The 24572-nt window shown below is 41.8% G+C and overlaps 1 protein-coding gene across 1 annotated transcript in view; it reads right to left on the bottom strand.

Annotated features, from left to right (window-relative positions):
* The window catches only part of LOC109932275 (protein mono-ADP-ribosyltransferase PARP6), a 123005-nt gene extending 107867 nt beyond the window's left edge, over positions 1-15138 (bottom strand). Inside the window, exon 1 of the mRNA XM_048617040.1 lies at positions 14967-15138. The gene's annotated coding sequence lies outside the window, so the exon portion shown is untranslated. The remainder of the gene's footprint in view (positions 1-14966) is intronic.
* Between the last annotated feature and the right edge of the window lie 9434 nt (positions 15139-24572).

Here is a 24572-nt window from a genome sequence, read left to right as displayed (position 1 = left end):
CATTTCGAAGAACAATTTTAACAAAATATCCTCATCATAAAGAGACATAAAAATCCCATTAAAACCAAGTCAAAAAAATGCAGGGTTTTGTTTTAACAGAAGCATCAGAATCTTCAGAAAAGGGTCCCGACCCAAAACGTCAACTTTCCTATTCCTCTGATGCTGCTTGGCCTGCTGTGTTCATCCAGCTCTACACTTTGTTATCTCTCTCATAGTAATTTTAGATTTGTCCAACCAAGCTCTCACAGCTTCTGGTTTGGGGTTGAATCACCCAAATTCCTTTTCTACTCTTTGAAATGGACAGTAATGCTTCAGGTATCCTGTGGCTGGACACTAACAACACAAACCGAAAGGTCAATAGAAACTTATCACCATTAAAGCAAAGTATCATTATTTGGATTGATGACCCACATCAACCCCTGCAGGGAAAACGTCCATTCTATACTGGGTCTAATTGCTCATTTGGTTAACAGTAGTGGGGGAGGACCCATTAACGAATCTGAGCAAAAAGCACTTGTCCCAACAACAAGATGTAGTTTATTGCATGGTAGAAAAATCGTTCGGCCACTTTTGGAATACTGCATTCATTTCTGATCTCCCTGCAATAGGAAAGATGTTGCGAAACTTGAAAGAGTGCAGAAAAAATTTACAAGGTTGGAGGGCTTGAGCTATAGAGAGGCTGGATAGATAGGCTGGGGCTATTTTTCCTGGAGTACCGGAGGCTGTGGGGTGACCTTATAGAGGTTTATAAAATCATGCGGGGCATGGATAGGGTGAATAGCCAAAAGTCTTTTCCCACGGTAGGGGAGTCCAAAACTAGAGGACATAAGTTTATGGTGAGAGGGGAAAGATTTAAAAGGGACGTAATGGCCAACTTTTTGACGCAGAGAATGGTGCATGTTTGGAATGAGCTGCCAGAGGAAGCGGTGGAGGCTGGTACAATTACAATATTTAAAAAGCGTCTGGATGGGTACATGAATAGGAAGGGTTTACAGGGATATGGGCCAAATGCTGGCAAATGGCACTAGACTAATTTAGGATATCTGGCAGGCATGGATGATTTGCTGTACATCTCTATGATTCTATGACCCTGAATAGATAGAAATAGGCTAAGCAGGGGACAATGATGGCACATCTGTCTCCATCAGGATCTAAAACTAGTCTTCGCTTAGATCCCATGAAAACTATATGAAAACATTAGATTGGGTGTGTAGAGCTAATTGCAGTCTCCAAAACTAACCTCAAAACCATGGTATTATACAATATCTTAACCTTTCCTTTTTTAAATCTTCCACAGTTAGCTTTTGCACATTTGAGTATAACACGACATTTAAATGTATAACTGCCCCATGTGCCCATAGGTCTCCAAAGTAAAAAGGGTAGAAAGGTAATTGGACCATAGGGTTGCTCTCTCTCTCATTAGAGAGGGAGACAACTGGTGATGGTTTAACCTGAGAGTCACCATTTCTCAGATGAGGGCAGATGTTGAGGAGGAGAGTCCTTCATGGCAACTTCAGCCAGTGTGGAAGTTGAACCCATGCTGTTGGCATAGGTCTCTAACTTCACAAATTAAGGCAAACTGGAGGCTTCACAATTCAGAATCCCCACCACTACATACTTACACTCACCTTTACTAGCTTCATCCCCGTCTCCTTGACCTGTCCGTCTTCTCTCCCACTGATCCGCTCTACTATCTACCTTCTATCACCGCCCCTCCTCTCTCTATTTATTTCAGAGCCTCCTTCCCCTCCCCCATTTCTAAAGAAGGGTCCCAACCTGAAACGTCAGCTTTCATGCTCCTCTGATGCTGCCTGGCCTGCTGTGTTCCTCAAGCTCCACACTGTGTTATCCCAGACTCTAGCATCGGCAGTTCTTACTATCTTTGTTCCAGTAGGTGTCCTCTTAAAACTTGGACAATTCTTTGCCTTGAGAACTGTTAAACTTGGTTCTGATCTTCTGCAGATTATTTCTCCAATGGAGAATCTTTTGTCTCTTGGATGTTGTTTGCAATGAATACATTTCCTGCTAAACCCAATAGTTGGCCCATTATTTTATCTAGTGGACCTTTCCTGGCTTACCTTAACAGAGGGACTCTTCCCTGCTAATTCAAGTAGTTATTCCATTCCATCATGTGGGGAGACATTTAATCTTATAAATGGCCATCGCCGAAGCCGATTAAAACAAATACTTTCTGCTTTGCTGTATCCTAGATTTTTCAATTTTCCAATTCTCCACAGGAATACCTTGGGCATCTTTCCAATGGAGATGGTTTGATCACATTAACATCTTTGTATATATGCATTTAGCTTTTTGCCTGCTGTGAAACCATATCTTACTTCTGGACTTCTGGAAATGACCTACAGTTTGACAGATGCAGCAAATGTTTTGTCATAGCTAAGCACACTTTGTGCCTGTGAGGCTGTTTGTTTCCATAGAGTTACCACGGATTCTAAGTGCCTGCCATTTAGCCACTTCTTAGTGTCTGTTTATTGCATGAGTCTTGAGAATGTTTGTACGTTTTAAGGTGGAGAGGTTCTATTGCTCTCTATGGTAAATCTGTCCTTCTCTTCTCAGGATTTGTATGTGAGCCTTCCTGGTTTTGCTTCCAGCACAATTCAAACTGCTTTATCCAAAGACAACTCTTCTTTGGGCAGTAATAAATCTGACAAAGACTCACCAATAATTTCAACAAAATGAGGTTTTTTGGATTCCGATTTCAAAAGCCCCAATGTTGGTTTTCCACTCGTCTGCAGAATCATAAACGACATACTTTATGGATTCCCCTGGATTCTGAAGATTTCTGGTAAACCTTGATGTTTCCATATTATTATTTGTTGCGAGATTAGAGTAATTATCAAAAATTGTTAAAACTTCTTCAAAAGTGTTGATGTCATTTTCTTTTACATTTTAGTGATTTATAATATCATTAGTTGGAGATCTTATTCAACGTATTAATGTATCTGCTTGAGATTTTGTACTTAATTATGAAGCAAGTCTATATGTTAAGAGATAGTAGGAACTGCAGATGCGAGAGAATCTGAGATAACAAGGTGTAGAGCCGGATGAAAACAGCAGGCCAAGCAGCATCAGAGGAGCAGGAAAGCTGACGTTTCGGGCCTAGACCCTTCTTCAGAAATGGGGGAGGGGAAGGGGGTTCTGAAATAAATAATGAGAGAGGGGGAGGCGGATAGAAGATGGATAGAGGAGAAGATAGGTGGAGTTAAGAACTGTTTTTGCTAAGATGTCTAATCTCGTGTTCTGTTTGGCCCATCTCTGACATTAAATTTTTGAGACAGCGTATTTTCTCCCACCATTGTTTTCTGAATATAGTTATTATTCTTAATACTAGAAAGCCGTTGTAAATTTGCAGTGTCTCGACACACTAATTTTCTACTTATGCTTCAGGGGTTAAATAGCAATACAATATCTCTGTACTGTTTCCTGGGAGTTTCCCTGTCTTTTTTGTGACCAAAATAGTGTTTTCTACATTCTCCAGCCTAGGAGGTTACCAGCTACTTCACAAGCATAATAGATGCCTTTTACAACTTACAACACAATGCACAGCCTCATCCCCAATTTTCCAAATGAACTTCTGTATCTATGGTCTTCATAAATCTCCCCACTAAATCTATCATTTAAATTAAGTATTTCCTAATGTTGTCTTTGCCATAAAATTATTTCTTTTTTGTCAGACTCTATGTTATAAATCTTTTCAATTGCTTTTCTGTAAACTTTAACTTACACAGCACATTCCCTTTGTGTTAATTAAATGAATGGACCTTGAAGCCATTGTAACCTGTGGTGCCCAATCATGATGGAAATTAAGTGTTTCTCTTTACATTTAGCCTTCCCATCTTGATCTTTTGCACTATTACTTTAAATCCTTTTCCCCATGCTTACAAGGAACTTTAACTTAATTTCTGGAACTCCAAAACATGATGACAATGTGTGTGATGTGTAATATTCTTGATCTGATTGTGTTGCTAAGGAATATTCACAGAGATTGCCAAAGTAAGGAACACATTAATTTTATTTAAGAAACATCTTACTGTGGCTTCAACTTGCCATAAAGGGAGATGGTGAGGTGGGGAGATGTGGGGAAGCAAGATTATGTGACATTACATAATTTTCTAGGTTGTATACAGTGTCGCATTAAATCGCTACTTGTTCAGTATTCTTGATGGCTGTGTGGTATTATCATCAGACTATTAACCCAGAGACCCAGGTAATGATCTGGGGACTTGGGTTCAAATCCTGCTGAGGCAGATGGCAGAATTTGACTTCAATAAAAACCTGAAATTTGAGTCTAATGATGACTGTGAAACCATTGTCAAGTGGGGAGGAGAAAAACCATCTGATTCACTAATGTCATTTAGGGAAGAAAATGATCATTTTTCTCTGATCTGGCCTATATGTGACTCCAGACCCACAGAAATGTGGTTGACTCTTATCTGCCCTCTGGGAAATTAGGAATGGGCAATAAATGATGGAATAGTCGTCGATGCCCGCATCCCTTGAATTAATAGAGATAAGCCCTCTCTAGAGGACAAACAGTCGCTCCCTCTATTCCAATGTTGTTTGAATTTCCATACATAGCAAACGGCTTTAATGTAAAATCTCACACAAGCCTTCAGGCGTCAACAGTTTACAAAGAAGGCTATGGTGTCAATGGTTTTTGAATAAAATGACAATCCATTGATTTTGTGCTCCAGATCCAGGACATTTACCGGGAAAATTACATTGGGAGTCCAACTCGACAGCCAGCATCCTGGAACATCCCAGAGAAAGATACTTGGAATATGTACCCAATCTTGAGTTGTTACAGGAGGATTATGTCATCGGATCCCCCTTTCCTTTTCATTCAATGACAAGGGCTGCATTTATGTAGCACCTTTAGCATTCAAAGGTGCTTCACAGCAACATTTTGTCTATTCATTCACCAGATGTGGGCATCACTGACTAGGCCAACTGTCATTGCCTATCTTTGGTTGCCCAGAGGGCAGTTAAGAATCAAGCAGATTGCTATGGGTCTGGAATAACATGTATGCAAGCTGCAGATTTCCTTTCCTAAAGTACATTAAGTGAGTCAGATGGTTTTTTTTCCAACAATTGACAGTTGTTTCATGGTTGTCATTAGACTCTTCCTTCCAGATTTTAATTGATCTCAAATTCTACCATCTTCCATTATCAGATTTGAACCCATGTCCCCAAAACATTACGTGGGTCTCTTAATTAATTGCCTAGCAACAATAGCGCTAGGCCATCACCTCTCCAACTTTGCCTGCACATTTGCAAATAAAATTTCTCACAAAGCCACAAACAGATATTAGAAGCAACGACCAAATGCTTGATCAAAGTGGTAAATTTTAAGAAGTGGCTTTTAGGAAAAAAGAGATAAATAAGTGGGATGGTTTAAGGGGAGAACTCTAAAGATTAGAGCCCAGACAGCTGAAGGTAGGGTCGCCAATGGCAGCACAATGGAAAAGGACAGATACACAAGAGGTCACAACTGGAGTAGTCTGGAGAAGACAGTTGCAAGGATGGAAGAGATTATAGAGATTGGGAGGAGTGAAGGAATGGCAGGGTTTGAAAACAAAGATAAACAATTTATTGTAAAAATATCTCCATTTGAGACGTACAACATTATGGGAGACATATATAAGGTAAACAGGAAAAGACTTTTCCCCTTGATGGAGTGATCAATGATGAGGGGCATAAATTTAAAAGCAGGAGGTTTAGATGGGATGTGAGGGCTTTATTTCACCCAGAGGTTGGTGGGATTCTGGAACTCACTGCCTTAAAGAATGATAAGGCAGAAACCCTTATAACATTTAAGAAGTAATTAGATGCGCATTTGCGATGCCAAGGCATACAAGGCTATGGGTCAAGTGCTGGAAACGGGATCAGAATAGATGATGATTGCTTTTTGACCAGTGGAGACTTGAATGGCTGAGGGACTTTCTTCTGTGTTGTAGATCTCAATGCCTGTCTGATTCTAATTTTCTCCCAATCTCAATTAATACTGAATTTGATATGCTTCACTTGGTAAATTAATCCCAAAGCTTGAGTTGAAGAAGCTGGTCCCACATCCCTTTTGACATTCAGCACATAACATCTGAGGTATTTTCCCCAGTAAAGTAGTTTTTGTTTCGGAGTGGTAAGTGGAAATCACAGTGTGAGACAAAGCCAATTGGGCCTTTGTTTTTTTTGTTACACATGATCAGAACTTGCTGGAGAAACTCAGCAGGTCTGACAGCTCTGTGGGGAGAAATTGCAGTTAACATTTCAGGTCCAGTGACTCTTCTTCAGAACTGATAATAGCTAAGAAAAACATGGAGCATCGGAGGATGAGGGGTGACCTAATAAAGGTTTATAAAATCATGAGAGACATGGATAGGGTGAATAGGCAAGGTCTTTTCCCCAGGGTGGGGGAGTCCAAAACAAGAGGGCATAGGTTTAAGGTTAGAGGGGAAAGATATAAAAGGGATCTAAGGGGCAACTTTTTCACGCAGATGGTGGTGTGTATGAAATGAGTTGCCAGAGGAGGTGGTGGAGGCTGGTATGATTACAACATTTAAAACATCTGGATGGGTATATGAATAGGAAGGGTGAAGAAGAATACGGGCCAAATGCTGGCAAATGGGACTAGATTTATACAGGATGAGTTGAACCAAAGGGTCTGTTTCCTTGCTGTATATCTCTATGACTCTATAAGACAGTGGGTGCGATGGGTAAGGGAGTGAGAGCATAGATGGAGATGGAGCCCGGGGGAGAGAAAGACAGTTAGGCAAATGAAGGGATGGATAATGGTAAGCCAGGGAAGGAGAAAAGCTGAAAATGATCCATCTGCCCCTCATCCCCACCTCCTTGACTTGTCCATCTTCTCTCCCAACTATCCGCTCCTCCCACCTCACTGACCAAACCCCACCATTGCCTACCTGCACTCACCTACCACCACCCCACCTACCTTCCCCAGCCCCATCCCTCCTCTCTCTATTTATTTCAGAGCCCCCTACCCCTCCCCCATTTCTGAAGAAGGGCCCCGACCCAAAACGTCAGCTTTCCTGTTCCTCTGATGCTGCCTGGCCTGCTGTGTCCCTCCAGCTCCACACTGTGTTATCTCAGACTCCAGCATTGGCAGTTCTTTACTATCTCCTTAAGTTGAGTTGGTTGCGCTGAAAGCAGCCCATGTGATGACAGGGCCAGGGGTGTGGGAGTGGGCTACAGACATGGAAGAAGGTGCTCAGGCCTTCAGAATATTGAACTCAACATTGGGTCTTGAAGGCTGCAGGGTCCCCAAGCAGCAAATGAGATGCTGTTCTTCCAGCTTGCACTGAGCTTCACTGGAGCTCAAGACAGAGATGTTGACCAAGCAACACAGTGGTGTATTGAAGTGGCAGGGAACAGGATAGTCAGCTTTTGTGGACAGAACATAGGCATTCTGCAAAGCGGTTGTCCAGTCTGCATTTCAACTCCTTAGTGTGGAGGAGACCACATTGTGAACAGTGATACATTACGCTAGATTGAATGGTAAATTGCTGCTTAACCTAGAAAGTGTGTCTGCAGCCTTGGATAGTGAGGAGGGAGGAAGTAAATGGGCATGTGTTATGCCTCCTGCAATTGCATGGGGAAGTGTTGGGAGTGGAGGAGGCGTGAACCAGGGTGTCCTGGAGGAAATGGAATGCTGACAAGGGGGGGTAGGGAATGTGTGTCCTGAGGAGGCAGAAAAGCTAGCTTATGATTCTTTGGATGCAGATGCTGGTAGGGTGGAAAGTAAGAATTGGGAGAGCCTATCGCTGTTGTGATAGAGGAGGGGTGAGGGCAGAAATGTGTTAAATGGATCAGACATGGCTGAGGACCCTGTCAACCACAGTGGCAGGGAATCCATGGTAGAGGAAAAGGTGGACGTTTCTGAGACAGTCCCCCACTGTGGAAGAAAACATCATCAGAAAAGATGCAACAGAGATGGAGAAACTGGAAGAATGGAATAGAGTCTTTACAGGAGTAGGATGCGAAGATGTATAGTCCAGATAACTGTGGGAGTCCGTGGGTTTTTAGTGGATATCGGTGGTCAGCCTATCCCCAGAAATGGAAACAGAGATGTCGAGGAATGGAAGGAAGGATCAGAGATGAACCAGGTGAAGGTGAGAGCAGAGTGGAAACTGGAAGTGAAATTGATACATTTTTCCAACTCCAGACGAAAGAGGGAATAGCACTGATGATGTCATCAAAGTACCAGAGAAAGTATTGTGAGAAGGACCAAGTAGGGTTGGAACAAAGAATGTTTCACATACTCCACAAAGAGACAGGCATAACTGAGGCCCATGCAGGTACCCATGGCTACACCTTTGATCTGCCCTAGCTATCAGTGACTGTATCTGACTGTAGTTAGTTTCTGCAAATTATTTTGGTTCTTTGTCAGTACATAGCTCACTAGCATAGATAATTCCATCCTTCCTCCACAGTGTCTTACACGTCACTGCTCACATGACCCTTCTTTCATTATATACATTACCATCTCACTAACATATCGATTCTCATTATATTACATCTGTCCCTTTATCTCACTTCCTTCCATTGGAGCAATTCCTAAACCTACATCTTTGACTAAGCTCAATATCATATTCTGTTTTGTAATGTTTCTGTGAAGGTCTTGAATAGTTTTATTATGTGAATGGCACTATACATGGTGTTAATTCATTTGAAGTACAAAAAAATTTGCAAATATGGTGAAATTTGACGAAAGGGCTTCCCACCACAGCAGCCAATGGCTGGAATTTCAATCCAATTCATAAGATTTGAAACTGAAAGCTAGTGCCATGGTCACCATCCACGAAACCATCATCAATTGCCATAAAACATTATTTGATTCACTAATGTCTTTTCAGGAAGGAAATTTGCTTGTCTTTAACTGGTCTGGTCTACATGTGACTCCAGAGCGACAGCAATGTGCGTGCCTCTTCTCTGCTCATGGGAATGGTCCAACAAGCCACTTCAAGTTCAAGGGCATTTAGAGGCAGCAACAAACGCTAGCTTTGCCAGCAATGTCCACATCCCATTGAAGGAGAAAATAAAAAGAACCGAATTTCCCACCTACAGCACATGAACTGCAGTGGTTGGCAAAAACGGCACAGTGGCTCAGTGGTTAGCACTGCTGCCTCACAGCACCAAGGAGCTGGCTTCAATTCCACCCTTAGGTGACTACCTGTGCAGAGTTTGCACTTCCTCCCCATGTCTGCATGGGTTTCCTCCGGGTGTTCTGCTTTCCTCCCACAATCCAAAGATGTGCAGGTTAGGTGGATTGGCCATGCTCAATTGCCCCCCAGTGTGCAGGTTATGTGGAACTGCAGAGTTGTAAGAGATAGGGTAGGGAGTATGTCTGGGTGGGACGCTCTCTAGAGGGTCAGTGTGACTTGATGGGCTGAATGGCCTGCTCCCATATTGTAGGGACTCGAAGACAGCTCACCACTACCTTCCCAAGGGCAACTAGGGACATGCAATAAATGCTGGCCCAGTCAGCAACTCGCACCTCCCATTAGTGAAGTATCTACAAGAAAGTGCTCAATCGCAGCTGGCTGTACAAAAGTGGTACTCACCTCAGGCAATGGACAATCCTCAAGGACAGAAAGGGATCATGCCCCTTCTCAGGTGCAAGTAGAAGATGTGAAGTGAAATGGGTTCAGGTGGCAATAATTCTGGGTATGGTTATTGGACACCAGACTTATCCTGACCAGTAAGAAAGGTGAAAAGCATGCATTTGGACCATCATGAAGAGTAATCTCACGGCATTCCCAAGCGCTAATTCTAAGTGGTTAGAGAATGATAAAAAGTGTCATACAGTCAACACAAACGGTGAACAGCGACATTTTCACACTTACGAATTAGAGAACAAACAAATAAAGCCTCACAATGTTTGGAGAATCTGAGATTCGAACTAAACTATTTAAAAATAGCTTAGCACAAGTTAGCTTGAGAGTCAAAGTTGTACAAGCACTGATTGGTATCATCATAAAATAATGCAAGAGATTATTTTTCATGGGAGTGCATGACTCTCCACATCAATCCCATCAATAGTATATCAAAGCTTCAAAGAATGAAGTGTGTGTCTTGGAAGACTTCTTGGGGAACCCTTAAGAACTTGCACAACTTAAAATGGAAGGCAAAAAGATCGGGAACATCATCTTTTTTTATTTGTTCATGAGGTTGGGTATCACTGCCGAGGCCAGCATTTATTACACACACCTATTTGCCAAGTTGGGGAGCTAAGAGTCAAACACATTGCTGTGGATCTGGAGTCACATGTAGGCCAGACCAAGTAAGGATGGCAGATTTCTTTCAGTGAAGGTAATTAGTGAACCAGGTGGGCTTTTACATTGATAGTGGTTACCTGGTCACTGTTAAGCTAACTCTCAATTACAGATGTTTATGGAATTTACATTTCAACACCTGCCATGGTGAGATTCAAACCAATGTCTCCAGAACATTAGCCTCGGGCTCTGCATTACTAGACCAGTGACATTACCACTGCTTCCTCCTAAAATGTGCAATTTGCAGATCAATGACTTATTTACAGTACAAGGAAATTCTGGGTTTAAAAGATATTTGCAAACAAATATTCATAAATAAATGTTACCAAGAATGCATCAAATAAGGGAGAAAGATGAAGGATCTGCAAATGACATATTGTACACACCAGGTTTGGAGAGTGAGTACAAAAAGGAATTGCAAATGTACCATATTGTCCTGTCTCTAACCTCATCACTCCTGGGTGAAAAGGAAAAGTTTCCCTACTATCTCAGATCTTGTGTACACTGAATAAGTTACTGGACTATGATCTAAGACTAACCAGTCAGAAATCATAGAATCCCTACAGTGTGGAAACAGGCTATTCAGCCCACCAAGGCCACCCCAACCCTTCGAAGAGTTTCCCAGCCATACTCACCCTCTACCCTATCTCTGTAACCCATATATACCATGGTTAATCCACAAAGTCAGAGTGGCCAATCCAAACCTGCACATCTTTGGACTGTGGGAGGCAACAGTCACAGGCACGGAGAGAACATGCAAACTCCACACAGACAGTCACCTGAGCATGGAATCAAACCCGGGTCCCTGGCGCTGTGAAGCATCAGTGTTAATTACTGAGCCACAGTGTCACCCCAACATTTTTTTTAATAGGATTATAGAATCACTATAGTACAGAACAGGCCAATCAATCCATTGAGTCCACACTGACCCTTTGATTAGAATCCCAACCGGACCCACTCCCCAGAACAGGCAGAATCTTTGATGTGAAATGGATACTATAACTATAATCTGCAATCATAAGCAACTCAAATGCCATTTGCTGCATTAAGAGAAATAAATCTGTATTGCACTTTATGTAAACTAAACTTTGAACTGTTCTGTAACGTCAGTCCGTCTTTTCTCCTGTCCTCCATTAGATGGGTCCATACCTATGGGCAAAATGTTGACACGGTTTGCCATTGCCTTCTGCAGGATGGACTGACTAGGAAACTCTGGTGCTCTCGTCGTCTACCATTTGGCAAATTGGAAAGAATTACTGGCTGACAATCAACTGATTTGGATGTGTTATGGCCAACAAATCCAGACATGGGATTCGAACCTGGAGTTTCAGGTCCAGGTTTAGGGTCTCTGGAACAGTGTCACAAGAACTTCTGTCATGACATGCGGTTTTATTAATTTTACAACATAAATATACTTTAGGTAAAAGTTATAAAAGTGGCTTTTCTTCTGAACTCTGCCATTATGCTGAAACTGGGTTAGGAGCTTGTAATGGGGTGGGAAATGGTCACTCAATATGATTTACCCCTGCAGTTAATTAATAACAACAGTTATTAAGGCTGAGGGTCTTGAGGCTGTTTTCGTTAGAGAGAAGAAGGTTAAGAGATGACTTGATAGAGACATACAAGATGATCAGAGGATTAGATAGGGTGGACAGTGGGAGACTTTTTCCTCGATGGTGATGGCTAGCACGAGGGGACATAGCTTTAAATTGAGGGGTGATAGATATAGGACAGATGTCAGAGGTAGGTTCTTTACTCAGAGAGTAGTAAGGGCATGGAATGCCCTGCCTGCAAAAGTAGTAGACTCGCCCACTTTAAGGGCATTTAAATGGTCATTGGATAAACATATGGATGATAATGGAATAGTTTAGGTCAGATGGGCTTCAGATTGGTTTCACAGGTCGGCGCAACATCGAGGGCCGAAGGGCCTGTACTGCACTGTAATGTTCTATGTTCTATGTTCTATGTCACCTCCAGGCAGTGCATTCCAAACCCAAACTACTTGCCATGTGAAAATGTTTTTTCTCCAGTCAGACTCGCCATACTAGCAAATCGTTGTAAATCCATGCCCTCTCGTTCTGGATTCTTTGACACTAGTGCTACTTCTTCAGTTTTATAGAAGTATTCCAAATGCAATGGAATGGAAGAAATTCAACTCTTGCTGTACCTCGCACTCTGCCGTTCTGTGGTTGTGCAGGAAATGGATTGGCAATTTTCCTAATTGCCAAACCAATCTGAGTTTAATCAGGAAGGAAAAAACATTCCAGTGTTTATGTTTAAAAGGAAATCATGAATGCAGAGTTCACTGGAAGCAACGAGACTCCTCCAGACCTGGAGTCACACTTGCCCTGGCTGATCTACTTTTCCATTCCACCAATGAAATCTGTTGTAACATACCACAAACTTGCCTCGCTAGTGATGATTCTGAAGAAGTGACAAAACAGTGGCCTATTACCAGTAGCAGTCGGGGGTGCATGCAGATGAATGGGAACATGGATTGAAACCAACACGAGGCCAACAAGTCTCTATGTGTACACAACTACATCACCCAAGTGTCATTAAGTGGCCAGGGCCTGGACACTTCTGTAAAGTTAAATTTAATACATAAATTAGCAATTTGCGACCCTTCTGCTTGTGATTCTTGGCAAAAATGTCGAAACGGATGGCTGAATTCTTACAGAAAAGTTAACCAATTGCCCTCCCCAGTCTCTAGCAGAGTTCTAAACATTCAAACATAGCAGTAGGAGTAGGCCATTCAGCCCGTTGATCTTGCTCCATCATTCAACTACATCTTAGCTGATCTTCCATTCCGACACTATTTTCCCACATTATTCATCAATATCTTTAATATCTAGGAATCTATCAATTTCTGTCCAATCCCGTCCCTAACAGAAAGCATGGAATGACAGAAAACGGGAGAAGTAGGTCTTTCGAGCCTGCTCTTTCATTCAATATGATCACGGCTGATCATCCAACTCAGTCCCTTGTTCCCATTTTCTCCCCCTACCCTTTGATCCTTCACTTAAGCAAGAGCAGAAAGCACACTAATAATTAAATAAAAAGACTAACTGGACTCATTATAAATTTGTTAATTGGCAAAGGACATAACACCCAAAGAAACAATTCAACAGATGAGTGCTTAAGACAAGATCAGACTTGACACAGATAATTAAAAAGTGCAGGGAACTTCCGTCAGCTCCTCAACAGAGAGGAACTGCTTCTGTCTGAAAGTACCATGTAGCAGGAAAAACTAGTGCCAGTGATATGCTTTCCTGCCAGTTCAAATGACTAGAGGCTAACACAGAACCAGTTGGAAACTTCAATCAAAATGTTGCTCCTCAGGCATTGCTTCTCTGTCCTCAGCTGACCTATTGTTGCATACCTGTGGAGAATTATAGGTCAATGGGTTTACACATCATCCTCCTGGCAAATGGCCCCTGCGTGCAAGGCTTTTCATCAATACTTATTCAACGCTGCTCCAAATTCCATCATCAAGCTAGACCTGGAGTTAACTATTCTCACTCCTATTGCCTTTTTAGCACACCTGCAACACAAACTTACGATTTGAGTTTTATCCATCACTGGGACATGGACTATAAGGACAAACAATCTTACTGAACATTCAGGCACATTGAGTTAAACTGGTTAGCATGAAGTAAATGCTCAGAAATCACACAATGTTTCGCCAGCCCTGAAAACAGGTACCACATGTTGGATGGTCCTATGATAATTGATGGTGGCCCTGGAATGTAGGCATTGATGGGAGAGCTGTTCTGACTGCACAAAAAACACAACAATCAGGCGAAATTATGCTGCTTTACCACAGACCCCATATTCATATGGCCTGGGAAAATTTTCATTATTCTTTTGCTTCAGATTTATTTTAAAAATTTGGAATTAATAAAGTGCAAAGAAAACACTTTAAAACCCACACAATGGGGCAAAACACAGCCATAACAGAGGATTAAAAACTGGGCCTGAAAACCCAACGGCCAAAATCAAATGAAAATAATTGCAGAGGATATTACAAGTCTTGAGATGATGTGACAACAATGGATCAAGCTCAGCTAATAAAATTGAGACATGGCAAGACCCAGCACAAAAAACACATGTCCCTTTTTATGCCTCCCCTATTCTATTATCGAATCGAAGAAAAATATGACTTTGCACTTGTGCTGTTTTAGTAACAATTTAAAACTAAGTACAAGGCCAGGTTCTCCCAACACTTTTATTTCCCCTTAAATCCTTTTCCCTCCGACCTGACAGTAGACCACAGGCCCAGCAGCTTTCCAGTCGGAGAATGAGAAGGGAATGCAAGTATTGAGAGGGGAGAGATCTGTACCGTCTGTCAGCCCTTCTGAGCTGGGAACAATTGGTTGGCTAACAAGGAGAGGTTTGGATGAATTAAGACACTATGAGCAATATCCCTCAACTCAATGCCTTAAAGAAAAATCAATTATTTTTAATAAATAGACAGTCAGTATTGGCAGATATTTGGATCCTATCAAAAGGAAGAAATGGGTGGGGGAGCTTTTTACTCCAAACAGTCTGGTAGATTGGTTTAATTCTGTTCGACAACAGTGTCTAGCTGTTGTCATTTTCTTTTTGTTTGATTAAAGGAGCCCCCACTGACATGGGGAAGTAACAATAGCTACTTACTGTGGCCAGATGTTATTTTCCCTTTCCAAGATCCTGACTGTGGCGCCGTGACAGGAGAGATGCAGAAGAAGCAGAGAAAAACCGAGAAAACAGACAAGGATAAATCTGAAGCTCCGTGTACTGCCAGCTTTTGTATTTAGCTGTACTCTGAGCAGCACGGTTAGCTTCAGGCATGCTCTGTGCCGAGTAAATCACATGACTGCCAGCTGAATGACCTACCAAACCCCAACCTTATATAGAGAATGGCAAGGCAACAGTCAGGGGATGACATTTTTACAGGGTGCTCTGTGCTGAATCATTTGTGCTCCATTCTGTTTTGCACCCATTCTGCAGTTTGCAAGGAATGCCATCTTATTCATGTAACAGCGCTGTTAGATCATTTAAATTGTATCTCGTTTGAAAATTATTCGTGGTATAAATGTGTCATGGGCAGTGCTTAACAACGGGATAAGAGAAACTGTGTGATGTGCAATCACTTTCAACTCCTCATAAAGTGACCCTCTGATCAAAATGGCTATATTGTGCTTGAAGCACTTTTTGTTGCAGCTTGTGCTTTTTGAACGAATAATTTTATTCACTGAAATATAAAACACCAGTGTCATTAAAACTCTGACTAAAGTACTCTGAAGATTGTCACTTTTCCCGAAAATTTACACTGTTTTTCTTTCTTTTGAGACCAACTGGAAAATATTGTCATTTCAAAAGGAGTCCTTATCTGTAACCACTTTTTGTTTTCCAAGTTCCAACCCTCTGTTTTTGTCTCTCATCATTTAAAACAATCATTGTTGCTTCCATAGATTTTTTTCTCTCTAGCTCAGTATTACACTCACCTATGAGTTAGAGGATTGTGGGTTCAAGACCCGCTCCACAAGACTGGTGAAATAACATTTAGGCTGACACTCCAGTACTGAGGGACTGCTGCAATGTTGCCAATGTTAAACAAGCCACTCGACTAACTGGGGGAATTCTCCCAATAGTATTAGGACCAATGTGGAAATATCATTATTTGGTCATCATTGCTGCTTGGGTGTGAGCAAATTGACGAGAATGCTTGCATTTGAAAAGCTTAGTTAGTTGGAAAACACTTTGAGATGTCATGAAGTTGTGAAAGGTTACAAGTATTTCTGTATTCTTTCCTCTCAACTGTAAATGTGCCATCTTTAATGGTCTCCATTCACATCATGTTTGTTTAGGACTGCGACATATACCAACTCATTTTTCCAAGAACTGAAATTTGCAGAGCTCCTAAACTTTCTCACAATGCATTAGGTTATACAATAGACGGACTCTAAAAGAAAAGAAGATTGGAATCACCCAAATAACAATTGTTTTCATCTTGTTTCCTCCAACAAAAGTATTGGTGTTTTGCACTACAGTCTTTAATCTTCAACCATGATTCTCAATGTCTACCATCTATATTGTATGCCACAAGTTTTACTGCAGAAGCAAAGTTTTCTTTAAAATTATGCTTTTCCTTTGAAGTTACTTAACATTGGGACAACATTCCTGACCTGGAGCTAAAACTTACCAACAATTTAGCAATTTATACTAGGTTTCTATGACTAAACAATTGCTAAGTACAGAATACCTCAGATGTTATAAATCAATGCTGGGAAAGCCATAAAAGACAATCTAAACATTACCCTTTCACATTCATTGGCATTAGAATCACTGAATCCTCCATTATTAATACCCTTGGGTTACTATTGATCAAAAACTCAATTGCACTCTCAGTATAAATACAGTGGTGACAAGAGCAGGTCAGAGGCTATGAATACTGCAATTAACTCACCTCCTAATTCCCAAAGGCCAGCCCACCATTTACAAGGTGCAAGTCAGGAGTGTGATGGAATATTCCCCACTTGTGTAGATGGGTGCAGTTCCAACAACACTCAAGAAGCTTGACATCATCCAGGACTTAACACCCCACTTGATTGGCACCATGTCCAAAAGCATCCACTCCCTCCACCACAGGTGCTCGGTAGCAGCAGTGTGTACAATTGACAAGATGCACTGCAGAAATTCACCAAAGATTTTTAGACAGCACCTTCCAATCCCACAACCACTTCCATCAAGAAGGATAAGGGTAGCAAACATATGGGAACACCACTATTTGCAAGTCCCCATCCAAGCCACTCACCATCCTGACTTGGAAATATATTACAGTTCTTTCACTGTTGCTGGATGAAAATCCTGGATCTCCCTCCCTAGGGGCATTGTGCACATGAAACGCAATGCTTCAAGAAGGCATCTTATCACCACCTTCTCAAGGGCAACTAGGAATGGGCAGTAAATGCTAGCCCCAACAATGACACCCACATCCTACAAGTGAATAAAAACAAGAAATGCAAATGCTGGAAACCTGAAACAAATCATAACAGAAAGTGGTGGAGAAACTCAGCAGGTCTGACAGCATATGTGGAGAGAGAAACAAAGTTAACGTTCTGAGTCCAGATCCCTTCAAAGTCCAATCTTATGTTTTCTTGGAGAGTTTTTTGCCTTAATATTACATTAGGAATGGGGACATTAATTTATTTAATTAAAATTTATGATTAATAACAAAATAAATGTATTGAAATTGGGACATAACTAGTCATAGAGTATAGCAGTTGGGATATCATGTTGCAGCTGTAATGGACATTAGTCAGGATACTTTTGGAAATAATGCATTTAGTTCTCGTTGCCCTGCTGTAGAAAAGATGTTGTTAAACTTGAAAGGGTTCAGAAAAGATTACCAAGGGTGTTGCCAGGGTTGGAGGGTTTGAGCTATAGGGAGAGGCTGAATTGACTGGGGCTGATTTCCCAAGAGCGTTGGAGGCTGAGGGGTGACTTTATAGAGGTTTATAAAATCATGAGGGGCATCGATAGGATGAATAGCCAAGGTTTTTATTTCCCAGGGTAGGGGAGTCCAAAACTAGAGGGCATAGGCTTAGGGTGAGAGGGGAAAGATTTAAAAGGGATCTAAGGGACACATTTTCATTCAGAGGATGGTACATGTATGGAATGAGCTGCCAGAGGAAGTGGTGGAAGCTGGTACAATTACAACATTTAAAAGGCATCTGAATGGGTACATAAATAGGAAAGCTTTAGATGGATAAGGGCCAAATGCTGGCAATGGGACTAGATTTATTTAGGATATCTGGTCAGCGTGGGCGAAATGTACCAAAGAATCTGTTTCTGTAAGTATGACTATGACAGAAATAGGGTTCCTAAATATATAATAGTCACGAATAAATCCAGTGGGGAATTCTGGATTTTTTTATTACCAAGGAATGATTAGAATGGAGAGCTTACAAGCACAAGGTATCATTGCAAATAGTAGTATAGATGTATTAATGGTAAGCTGAATATGTACATGAGAGAGGAAGGGATTGACCAATATTGGGATGGGATTGGATGAGAAAGGATGGGAGGAAGCTTATGTGAAACGTAAACACCAGCATGAAGCTAATGGGTGGAATGTCTTGCTCCTGAGCAAATACTTTACCATCAAGGAAATAACAGAACAGTTCTTCAGCATATATTCTACCTGAATGTATTCAAAGATCTAGCACGCCAAAGATACCTTTACAATGTTATGCAATGAGCACTTAGTTATTCGAGAAATGTTAAGTGGAATTTTAAGGTTACCATGAAAGTATCACCTTCTCAACCTTTCTGTTAGACTGAGGACTGGTGACTCTATGACTCATCTTTCTCTAATGGGAGAGCAGCACTATGGTCCTCTAAGATTTTGGTGACTTTTTTTACTTACATAGTTTGTTTCCATAGACTGATCATAGTATTCAACTCTCTTTTTGTTTGTCTTTACCTGGAACTTTTCTCTAAAATTTAGAAGGTTAAGAGATATTATGATCAAAGACTTCACATTTTCACCAAAAAGTAATTAGTTCTTCCTTGGGTGATGTCTGTCTATGTACCAAGTTTAGTTGGAATTCGATCATTTCTTATTTAGACATACTGTTTTTAATGGGTTGGCTGGATTGGCTAGTTCACAATGCAGAGTGACAGCGACAGCATGGGTTCAATTCCCATGATGGATCCTTGATTTTTTTTAAAGGACCCATTAATATTGGGAGATAAGACAAATTGCCTTCTTTGCTCAATGTTATGGCTATCTTATTTAGAATGCTGTCTGTTTTAGAATGTTGTGGATTGTCTGTCAAAATGTGAGCAGAGTTTTCAGAGCAGGCTGTTGACTATGTTTTGAAGAGAAACGTCCTCTGTGAGATGGAAGTTCTTCATAAAAATATTTATTTTCATAGCTTTTTTTGTTACAAAGCATCAGCCAGGCAGGGGAGAAACCTCAAGGAAGAACTGTGTAATAATATAAACACTGATTTAACACAGCCCTCTATTTTATGTTTTGATCCCCTCTTCACTCTTTGGCCAATGAAATTGATTCAAATTCTCGGGATGGTGCGGAAAAGTCTCATGGTTATCTGGCCAATGAGGTTTCCCCACAGATGTCTCCTAATTTTTCTGAATTCGAAATTTCCTGAGTAATCATTTGAGGATTACTTCTAAAAGTGTGCCCTATAATAACATTGAAGGCTCTATTCCTGCTATGTCAATATCACAAGTCAATGACAGGCTATGGTAACAGCATTGTTGATGACAAGTGCTGTTAGCACAACAAATAGGCCCCAGTACTGAACAAAACACCCAGTTGCACTGAGAATAATGAAAAAGCAGAGACTTTAATCTCGGAGTTCACGATTTATGATATCACCCAATGCAACCAGACTAGATTCTATTAGACCAGTGATGTGCAATCTTCAGATGTCTATTTCAGTCTCTTTAAAATTATCACAATTTCTTTTGTGTGCATGCAGAAATGCCTTTGTTGTTTTTAGAAGCAGAATTCAATATCTATTTTAGTTAAATCCTTCCACTGAGCATGTCCAACCAAAATTTAGTATGCAAACATAACAGAACCTTTTAACAACTCACCTAGATGTGAATAAATGTGTCGTTCACTCAATGAAGGTGAGAATGTCAAAGCCTACCCTTGTAGTTAATCTTTTCATTTCTATTTCACTGTTTTTACAACATTTTTCAAATGACCTTTTCCACTTGTCCAATGAACACTGGCTAGACTCTGTAATGAGCAGTCCTGCTCTCCTTTCTATCTGTCTGCAGGTATAGAGTATGATGTCTATCAGCTAAATTTTCCCACATTGGTTTTGTTCTTTCCTGTCATTGGCTTTGATGCTGGTAGAGATTGGAGGCCAGTTTGGCCAACTGAGCTGCTCATCTAAGCATAGTTAGAAGTCTGAAATCATGGTAAGCAAAAATGTTAGCGTGTGTAGTAAGTAGCCAATCCGCTATCATGCATTTCACACGACCTTTAAAGCTCAGTCTCACTCTCTAGATCTCAATCTGTCAAACAAAGCTCCAAACACCTTTTTATGAACTTGTTCATAAAACTCCCTGAAGTGGAAAGTGAACCCATAACCTTCTAATCCAGAGTTGAGAATGCTAAACACTGAGGCATTTCTGATGCTTAAAGCAAGCAAGAGAAGGTTAAAAAGCAGAAATAAGTCACAAGAAAAGTATGCTGGCTCAGGAGTCTACAGTATGAAGCATATCCGTTTATGCACATGTTGGAGCTCTGGTCAGACTGCAAATTTTATTTCCTTTGAGAGATTCACTAGGGAATTGCAGACTGCAGTAGGGAGAGGAGGCCTAAGAATTAAAGGAAGTGCTAGTTCTTGGTGCAGAAGGCAGGAATAGTCACACTGTAGGTCCTGGAAGATATTTGGCCAAGGAAAGCTACAATGGCTCCATTGAACTGGTGAACCTCCAGATTAGTGGGCAAATCTGATATTAATTGCATTTGTAACATGCCGGGGGAGGGTGTACCAGCTTGCAGGAGGCTATACCGAGAGGGCAGTAAATACTCGGCATCTTATATCCAGCTGCTTGTGTAAAAGTTGGTGGGGGGGAGTGTTTTCGCAAAGCTTTTCTGGGGCCTGCTCCTGCTGCAGAAAACACAGTTGTGGTCAATTGTTCAGTGTACAATAAGTGCTTTTGTTCACCGTTGATTGCTCAACCAGTGTGATTTGTTAAAGCTGAGTGTGGTGTGTGAGAAAAGAGAAATTGAACTACAGGCAAATAGCTGTAAATATGACTCTGAGGCATCCAGGAACACAACAGAGACTCAGAAGCTACACTATAATTATATATTTCAGGATTATTTGTGTACCAAGAGCACTCCTTCATGCCTCACAAGGAAGCCTTGGATTTCCTTCACATCAGGTTAACTTCCCACTCAGGATCAGATGCTTTCTCTTCACCAGTTTGGTCTATAATTTGATCACAGGCAACCAAATTGATCATTGGTTGTGATTCTTTTTTCTATAATAGACGTCCTCCATTAGAATATTAAAACACAGAACAACATTCAGCCCATTGTTCCAAGGCCAGCTCTTTGGAGGGCATTATGACTAATGCCAGTCCTCAGTACCCTGTAATTTATTTTCCTCCAAGTACTTAGCAAATTCCATTTTGAATGTTACAACTGAATGTGCATCTATCACTCTTTCAAACAGTGCATTCCAGAGTACGATTGACTGGTTTGAAATAATGCTCCCTCATGTCACCCTTGGGTTCTGTCGTCAATCACATTAATCACTTTCTTCTGCTTCCTGGCCATCTGCTGCTGCCTTAAACGTTACCAAATGTGATACATCCATCACCCCTGTGCTCGCTGGCCTACACCAGCTGTCAGCTCAATAATAACACGTCCCAATCTTGTTTTCATATCCCTCCAAAGTCTTGATTGCCCCTTATTCTGCAATCTTCTCCCATCCTATCAACCTCTGAGATATCTGCATTCCTCAATTCTACTTTCTTGACCATCCCTATGGCTTCACTATCGATGTTCTTGTCTCAACAACTTAGGTCTAAATGAACACTAGCTCGCTCTCAAGGATTTCCATGAACATTAACGGGCTGCCTTATGTAGCTAACATGAGTCTTTCTCCCAGTGACCCTTACTTACCAAGAACTGACACCTAGGTTCTGAGGAAATCAATGTATATCTCTGTGAAGGAGAACAGGAGCTATCCTCAGTAGAAGCGACAATGCTTGGGGAGGAAGTAACACAGCTATACAGAGTGATCCAGAGAAAGATAGTTACTGGCAGAAAAACACCACCCCTGTTGGAAAGAATTTAAGAGTTTTAATTATTTGCAAGACGGCACAGGGTGGCACGGTGGCTCAGGGGTTAGCACTGCTGCCTCACAGCGCCAGTGACCTGGGTTTGATTCCATCTTCGGGCTACTGTGTATGTGCAGTTTGCAAATTCTCCCTGTGTCAGTGTGGGTTTCCTCCAGGTGCTCCAGTTTCCTCCCACAGTCCAGGTTAGGGTGGATTGGCCATGGGAAATGAAGGGTTACGGGTACAGGTTGGGGGGTGGGTTTGGGTGGGATGCTCCTCGGAGGTTCAGCGCGACCTGATGGGCTGAATGGCCTGCTTCCACACTGCAGGGATTCTATGATTCTAGGTGCTTCAATTGCCATCCTTTCCAAGGAGTGGCAATCTTGCACAGTTCATTGGCTAGAGAAGGGGTATAGGGTTTGGAATAGGGGGACTATTGAGTCCAGATTTGGAGGGAATGGGTGCAAGGAGGGAGCAGGTCATGTCCAGCTCTGGAGGAGATTGAGGGAATAAGAAGCCTCCTGTCCAGGCAGCAAGGGAAGAGGGATCACGTCCAAAAGCAGGGGAAAGGGGATTCAGATCTTGGGGTGGAGTGCCAGTCCCAGGCATAGAGGGGGTGTTGAACCCAGCCCAGGTGGAGAGGGGTGTCAGGTCAGGATCCGGGGGGTTTGGAGAATCTTGGAGAAGTGTAGGTGGGGGTGTGTGAGTTACTTTGGGAAGGAATCAGCTGAATACTCACCCTGAAGTTTCTCCGACTGAAATGGATTCTTGCAGAGAATTCCAGGTGGAGTGAAATTGCTGAACGGAATCTTCAATTTCCCTGGCAGGTCTTTTGGAGTCTGTTATGTCGGGGACTGCCCAAGTGCAAATCCCATCTTTTCTTTATTCATTAACGGGATGAGGGCGTCGCTGGCTGGGCAGCATGTATTGCCCGTCCCTAATTGCCCAGAGGGCAGTTTAAGAGTCAAACACATTGCTATGGGTCTGGAGTCACATGTAGACCAGACCAGGTAAGGATGGCAGTTTCCTTCCCTAAAGGACATTAGTGATCTAGATGGGTTTTTCCGACAATCAACAATGGATTCATGACTATCATTAGATCCTTAATTCCAGATTTATTTTATTGAATTCGAATTCCACTATCTGCCGTGGCAGGATTCGAACATAACCCCAAACTAAACTAGTCCCACTTGCCTACTCCTGGCCCATATCCCTCCAAACCCTTCCTATTCACGTAATTATCCAAATGTCTTTCAATCATTGTAATTGTACCCACATCCACCACTTCCTCTGGAATACATGTCCCCTGAATATGACTGTTTCTGGGTTAATAGTCAAGAGACAATGCCACTAGGCCGTTGCCTCCCCTCAACAATGGGGCATCCTCTGCTATTAATCACTGGATAGGCCCAAGATAAAGCCAAAACAAAGAAGGATTGGTAACAGTGGAGTACTCATAGATAACCCTTGCCCTGTGCCCCAGACTGGAATCAAACCCAGGTTCCTGGCACTGTGAGGCAGCAGTGCTAACCACTGAGCCACCAATAGAAGTGACAAGCACCACAAGGTGGCAGGAGTGGTCATCTGGGAAAATGCCATAAGAGTGTGCTGGAGGCAGATTTAATTATTGTTTTCAAACAGGCATTAAATCATTTGAATTTGATCACTTTGCAAGCTTGGGCTTGGGATCAGACTCATCGGAGTGTCAGGGTCCCAAATGCGCTTGGAAAACTGTTCCCTTCAGAAACCACACACCTTGATTCCTACAATTGTTAAAGAAAGTCGCACTGTTGTCACATCTGATACACTTAAATTCCATCACCAAAGTAAATGATTTCTGAAGAAGGGTCTAGGCCCTAAACGTCAGCTTTCCTGCTCCTCTGATGCTGCTTGGCCTGCTGTGTTCATCCAGCTGTACACCTTGTTATCTCAGATTCTCCAGCATCTGCAGCTCCTACTATCTCTCACCAAAGTAACAAATGCTTGTAAGATAGATTTAAATCACAAGGAAATAAATACGAATAAGGATTAAGTCCACAATTTGCTTTGAATTGGGTGGTAAAAGCCAGTCAAGGCACAGATCCAGTCTTTGGCTTTTCTCAAGCTTGCTGATCTCTGGCAGAATTTCACTGCAGATGCTGCTAACAGGTCTCTGTGTCTCTGAGCAGGAGAAAGAGAATATCAGCTGGAGTTCACACTCCTAATTGTTTACCAGCGATTCCTGCTGGAAGGTGTATGTGTGTGGAAGTCAGGTGAGGACTCGGCTGTGCTGTTGCCAACAGTAAAACTGTCTGCCAGTTCTCACTGTCCAGACGTGAATGCTGGCCAATTAGGTAAAGTGCAGGAGATTTCCTAGCATTTCTCAGGAACAGCGACAAAGGGAGAAAATTAGAGGGAAGGAAAAGAAAATAAAAGACTTTTTTTTAAGGTTCTATTCATGTT

This window comes from Rhincodon typus, chromosome 36 (genome assembly GCF_021869965.1).
Source record: "Rhincodon typus isolate 14 chromosome 36, sRhiTyp1.1, whole genome shotgun sequence".
Lineage (NCBI taxonomy): Eukaryota > Metazoa > Chordata > Chondrichthyes > Orectolobiformes > Rhincodontidae > Rhincodon > Rhincodon typus.
Note: the sequence above shows the minus strand (reverse complement) of the source record. Positions and strands in the feature narration are given on the sequence as shown.